Source organism: Misgurnus anguillicaudatus, chromosome 9 (assembly GCF_027580225.2).
Source record: "Misgurnus anguillicaudatus chromosome 9, ASM2758022v2, whole genome shotgun sequence".
In the NCBI taxonomy this organism is placed as follows: domain Eukaryota; kingdom Metazoa; phylum Chordata; class Actinopteri; order Cypriniformes; family Cobitidae; genus Misgurnus; species Misgurnus anguillicaudatus.
The window spans coordinates 30,859,036-30,866,428 of NC_073345.2; positions in this window are offsets into that span (position 1 = coordinate 30,859,036).

Here is a 7,393-nt window from a genome sequence, read left to right on the forward strand (position 1 = left end):
AGTACACAAGCCATCTCAGGTGTAGTGTCAGAGAGCACTTTGAAAGCTCAATAAGGTTAGATTTAGATAAAATAAAGCTGTTTGTTTGTTTCTGGCTGTGTAAACAGACCCCACACCTTGATGAATACGTGGTGTTGGCCACACACACAAACTGTGCATTTCTGTTTGGGCTTATATGCATATGTTAATGCTGCTATGATAATCAAAAACATACCATTAATAAATAAGACCATAGTCTGATGGGTAGTCGTCTCCGATTGTAGGCTAGTAGATGATTATTAGGCCTATTGGTTGTCAAAACCCAGATTAGCAAACATTATACACAATGTTTGCTACATAATGTACAATGTATGCTCTCTTGCATGTTTTGTAGCTTATTTATTTTTGTTTAAATGTGTTCTTTTGAACTCAACTAAAAATGGCAAACAGGCCTATTTAGTTTATCCATTAGAGTACCATTCCCCTCCTTCCAAACCTGTCACTTTGAGAAACATTTTAGCTATGTGTGCCAAATACAGTATAGGAAGCCTATGTATTGTTTCATGTTCCTTCTTTCTAAGCAGAAAGACAGGCCTGAGCAGTATGCAAACTATATCGTAAATGTATGTGGATCAGGTGTGTCAGTCCAGTCATAAAAATTCTGCCCACATAAAAAGTACTAAAGTAATTTATAGTAAATACCCATTCTATAGTAAAGCGTTGTATACAGTTTATATTATTTCAAACTTTGTTAATGAATGCTACAGCATACTTAATACACTTTAAAAACAGATGTGTTAAAACAACACAATCAGTTTGGAACACCAAATTTTGTTACTTGTGTTGTCACTTTAATTTAAAACACAAAATGACACATAATGTGAAATTACTTAATCATTTCAAAAAAGGCCTTACAACTGAGCATAGCCAGTTTTTTAACTCATGGTGGGTTTCTGGTCTCATTTTTTTTTATTACTTTCAATTCATATATAAATATATATTTCTGTCATGATGGTTCTTTTCATAACATTAAATGTGGTAATAGAGATTTGCTTAAACTTCATCTGTATGATGGAGGAAAATCACTTTGATAAAGCAGATACACATAACATCATCATCCTCATCATCGTTCATAGCAACCATTATATTTAAATTGTACTGTTCAGTTGTATATCAAAGTATCCACAAGTATCACTACTGCTCTGACATAAACCAACTTTTCGATATCAAATTTGCCAAATACCTCTCAGTGACAACAAGACTGCGAAAAAGTTGTTAAAGTTATGTAAAGTATTTAAAATTAACATGAAATCGATCTTTGACTCACTGTATTGAAAAGTATGGTGAGGTCCTTGCCAACACCCGACCATACCGAAGCATTGATAAAAGATGAAACAATAGGCTACTTATCATTTACAACCTGTGGCCTAAATTCAGTACAATAGATATTAATTGGTCCCCACATGTCCCAGGTAAAGGGACCACACTTATGGTGCCAACAAATGACAACAATAAATAAAAATTAGAGTGAATTTAAAATCTGTTTTATTCTTATAAGTGTAATCATTACAATACATTTGCATGAAAAATATTAAATTGCACCTAATACTTAAAAAAAAAAAATATATGTGTGTGTGTTTGTAGGGATGGGGTCATGAACAAAATAAAAACAACTCAAAGTTAAAACATAAAACATTTTGTGTAACTAGCATGTTTTCTATCACTGATGCATCGCTACAGGCTGTTTGCATTGTGTCTTGACATGCAGTGTGTGACCATGATTGGCACACTGTGCACTGTGACCATGAACGCCACTTCTCTGAAGCATTCTTCTTGCTGTCATCGAAAAGGATGCGGCAGACACAGCACAAATGGCCTCCATCTATCAAAACAAATATATTTAAGTCAAGCCAGTTAGTTGAAATTAATACTCATGAGCATATTTTAAGTAACATTTCAAAGGCAGTTTATTCATTTGTTACTATTGTCAAATTAAAATGTGGGTATTGCTGACGCTCAAGCAGGTCAACAAAGAAGAATTCCTGAGGCAAATTTCAGAAAGTGGAAACAAGGAAAACTCTGGGTTTTCCATTTCAGAAATGTATGTAAATCAAACATGATTCAGAAGTGTAACTCAATTTTAACAAATCTCACCACCACTTTATTCTTCAGTTTTAGCATTACTAACTATAATGCCATAACTCATACAGTCGTAGGTTGGCCATCATTTTAAAACCAATTGTTGGTGTGCTCACCTTCTATCTCTGTTTGTAATTTAAGACAATGTCCTGGACAACACACTTTAAGATGTTTTTATACATTAGGTCCCAAATGTATGTACAGAACTCTGTTTATGTATTCTGCATGTTCTGCCTGGAAACTGCCTCTTGAAAGGGTCACAATGTGTCACTGTGTAGTGGATTGGTCTATGGTTCTGTTCCAATATCTGTTCTTGTTAAAGTATTGTAATCTGTTGAAACTACCAAACCAGGTCTACTTGGCCTGGTCTACTATGAGGAAGAGCTTATTATCCTCAATGGGACATAAAAATCAGCACAATTTGAAAAGATACCTTAATCTGCAGTCATCACGATAGCTACAGCGGTGGCTGTTTCTGAGGACTGTTCTTCCAGCTCTGTAGAACATAAAACATAATAACAACTTTCTTAATACAACGTTTGAATCTAAATTACTAATTCATAATGCAATGTGTCAACATTTATACTGTCAATAGTTAATTAGTAAATTGTAGGTTAAATACAGATACAGTACCATTCATTGTTTGCATCTAAATATCAACAGCCAATTCAAAGTGTAAAATATCAGAATACCAACCATATAGACCATTTTGCAAGATGTAAACAACACTGGTCCAGAAACACTTCCTGTTTCAGTTTGTAACTGTTTTCTTTATTTCACACATAAAGAAAACATCTTAAAAATGTTTCTTTAACTTTTTGATTAAATTTTCTATGTCCTGTTGGTTGTATTTTATCCCAACGTTTATGATGTGTTAAGAAACTGATACAGAAAGTGCTTCTGGACCAGTGTTGTTTACATCTTGCAAAATGGTCTATAGAAGATGTTAAATGTCACCTGAATAAATATTGTATTTATAAATTGTAATTTTCATACAAGTGAGGTTTTCTCTTTGTGTCCAATATCAATGGCAGACTTTTCAGAAGAGTAGTTTTAAGCTTGAACTTAAGCAATACCATTCAAAATGTATTACAATGAAAAGAAATACAATTTTCACACATGGCCTCTAAACTTTCTTGGCAACATCTGCTGTGTCTGTTGATTTGAAGATACTTTGAAGTTAAACTATCACACACAGATTTCATCTTTTGATTTGATTATTGTTTTAATAATGTGTACAGTGGTGAAATGTACAGTGTAATGACCACAATTACATATCTAGTAAACTATGCTTCTTAAGTTTAATGTTATATATTTATTTAAAGATAAAATAAAAACAACTCAGCGTACCTTCTGCGTCCATCGCCTCTGACATTCCTTCTGCTTTGTCAGTGGAGTTGCATTGTGCTGCATCTAATTAATGTATAGGGAAAAAAGAAACACTTAGAAGCATAACAAATAACTGGTCTTTCTGCATCACACAGCAGTATTAATGAAGAAATATTATTTTATAGATAAAATTCAACTGTTGCCAAGGGCCATCACAATCACTCGTCAAATTCAACTAAACAGCTATAGGATATTCTGGAGAGGTGCCTTTTTAGAAAATGTGTCCACTGTAATGAGGAAACTGCAACTGAGAAATAGTGTTACATCCCTTACAAACTGTCATAGACACATACAGAATCTATAACCTGAATCTGTTTCAATTGAATTACATTTAATTTTAAAGTTACCTTACAGCACTATTCAAACAGAGTAGGTCTAGACCATACTGTACTCTTTATATTATTAGGCTACAAACTCTCAGGAAAAAGGTACATGAAGATAAAAAAGTTGACATTGGGGCAGTACCTTTTCAAAAAGTACACTTTTGTACCTAAAAGGTATACATTGGTACCGCCAAGCTACATGCTGGTACCTCATAGGTACATATCTGTACCTAAATGGTAAATTTTAGGACCTTTTTAAAAGGTAGTGTACCAGTGACAAAAAGGTACAACTTTTATACCTTTTTTTTCTGAGAGTGCAATGGCAACTTCCTTTTAATATGCAGGAACCTCGAGCAGAACCATGGTTTATAATGGGTAGCCATTTGCCTCGACTGGTTGAGGTGAGGGGACATGGAGAAATATAGTGGCCCAAACTTTAAAAATGTCTGGGTTCTTTCTTTTACACATGTTGTGTAAATATTGGACAGAATACACCACTGGGTTAACATTGACCCAATGCTTTGTTGTTTTAACCCAACTGCTGGGTTATTATACCCCATGGTTGCATAACAACAATCCAGCATTTGATCTATCCAATATTTCCTCGTTATGGGTCAAAAATTAACCCAACCAGTGCTGCACTATACAAAGACTCACATGTAGGCCCGTATTATTGTTTAGTTAACTTATTTTTCCCACTTTGCATAGAGCCAAATGATCTGCCGAAACTCAGCTGGAGAAACAAAACCACTGTTAATCTCACTTACTGATTTCAAATGAAATCTCCTCAGCAGCTTGCAAAATGGCCTCCAACTGGTTCCTTCCATAATAGGATGGCTTTTTGAGGCTGTTGGGCAGTCCTGCAACTTTAACTGTCATGCCATGATTTACCAGGGATTGGTAGGGGAGCCTTCCGGTACCTCTGGCATCCTCTGAAAGACACGGGCAAACACATGCATGTACATGTTACACATTGTAACACAGTTGGACAATTGTGACTCTCCCATCCCGTTAAGAGCCAGTGTACAGGCTGTAAACAGTCGTTATGTGTCATAATCTTATGGTTGATGGACACAAATAAGTTATTGATTTGATAATAATGCCATGAAAACATGAGTGTTTGGACATATGCTTACTATATTTTTGGTTAAATAGATCTTGCACTTTCTCAGCAGTACATTGACTTCAACTCTGGTTCTCAGTGTTGCGGCTGAGAAGCTGGCTACAGATGTAACAACAGACAACAATCAATTTTATAAAACTCTATTATTTTATAAAACTATATTATGTATATTGACACTATTACGGACCTGAGTCCATTTCTGTGGATATACAGATATTTTATATAACCAATATTACCTTTGAAATGCAGTGCAAAGTTCACTGTGTCTGTTGAGTCCAGGAAATCACTCGTTTGGTCTTCTTTTTCAGCTGAAAAAACAATTCGAAATAAACATGTTAAAATAATGCTAAAAGTAATTGAAATTAAGGACTTGGAAATCTATGAACAGATAAAAATAAAATAAAGCAACTTAAGTGTAAATAAAAAATTAACCAAATGAAGAAGAAAACTGAAATGTAATGAACTTTACCAGTGGAGGATTGAACATTTGTAGAATTTCTTCAGCCTCTCTGGTAGCTGCTTCAAGTTCAGCATTGTCAGCTTTCATTTCAAGATGCTTTGAAATAGTTGCAGCTTCCTGACATAACTGGTCAAAACCTGAAGATGCCATATTGAAAGAATGAAGAATGCAAATAGAAATAGGCTAAACAAATTGAAAGAGGGACAAACAGAGAGTGAGAGAGTGTGTGTGTGTGTGTGTGTGTGTGTGTGTGTGTGTGTGTGTGTGTGTGTGTGTGTGTGTGTGTGTGAGTGTGAAAGCGTAGGAGAGTAGGGCTGTGCAAAAAAAAAATCGTCTGCAATTCTCATGCGCGTCCCATCAGCAAAGCCGGCCCCGTTTAGACTAGAAATAAATCGCCATCAGCCGCCACCAGATGGAGCAGCACCCACCACACAGACACGCAGTTCACAGAGAAGCCAGGCAAAATCGGGTTCAAATCGAGGAAAATCGACTCCGATAATCTATGCAACCTTGCCTAGCTTTTTGGTGAACCACGTGTCTGTGCAACAAACGCCCCTCCATCCGAAAGCAGCCGACGGCGACCCACCTCCAATCACGGAACCTGCTCTACTGATGAAACACGCATGAGAACCGCAGACGACCCTTCCGCACAGCCCTATAGGAGAGTGAGTGAGTGAGTGAGTGAGTTGGAGAGTGAGTTGGAGAGTGAGGCTGCGTCCGAAACCGCATACTGTATAGTAGGTACTGAATTAGATGAAGTACCTACTTACTTGGCGTTAAAACAGTAGGTACTGTATAGTATGAATCCTGGTAGTATGAATGAGATTCGGACATACTACATCCGCCATGTTGCTATATCACGTGACATACGTCGTCATCACGTCATGTCATTTCAGCGCGAAAACAGCCGCGTGCCTCTTCTTCTTCGTTGGATAACTCCTCGTCCGGGGCATCATGGGATAGTGTAGCGTCCATCGTATGCACACTGCAAAATCTAACCGGAAGTAGTAGGTCATCCGGGTACTTTTCGCATACTGTTTTTCGAATACTATGTATTCGGACATACTACTCGCTTCGCCTACTGCTTTTCGCGTACTATATAGTATGTAGTAGGCGGTTTCGGACGCAGCATGAGTGAGTGAGTTGGAGAGTGAGTTGGTGAGTTGGAGTGAGTGAGTGAGTGAGTGAGTGAGGAGAGCTTTTGCAAGTGATAGCTCTTAAAAGAGCCGTTGGTTTAAATGTTGTGGAGCGTGTAGATGGAGGAGTATGAGATGTATGTGAAGAAACTGCAAGACAAAAAAATTGTGAATTACAAACTTTGGATATATTTTTTAAATTCTTTATTTACTAAACATTTTATGTGTATAACTATTTACAACAAACCCCAAGACCCGCCCACTATCATAAGACTATATAATAAATAAATAAATAAATAAAACGGCAATAGATTAAAACTGACCAAAAAAGAAGGATCTGAATGTCTAAAGATTTCTGAGTTGTGCATCAGATGTATTGAAAGCGTGGTGTTGTTGTTGTTGTTACTGTTTTTTACTATGTATAAAAAGGCTGAACTACTGTGGTAAAAGCATAAGGTTTGCTGTTACTGTACTACCACAGTAGAAGTAAACTAACTGCGGTAGAAACAAGGTATGATTTACCACAGTAGATAGAATACCACAGTAGAAGAACATTGGTAGTTAATTCCAAAAATATGAATATAATAAAATGATCGAGGATCTGTCACGTTATGTTAATGGTGACTAACAAACATAACGTGACTTTTACTCACGCGCTAATCACTATTTTGAACAAAAAGAATGTAATATAGATGACCAATACAATTCAGACAACATTTAGAAGCCGATCTGGATTAATAAAAAACATATAATGAATTTAATATCGAACAAACAGAAATGTAATGGTATACTCACAAAGATGTGGCGACTGGCGAGGTTTGTAAATTGATGATAAACATCGCGA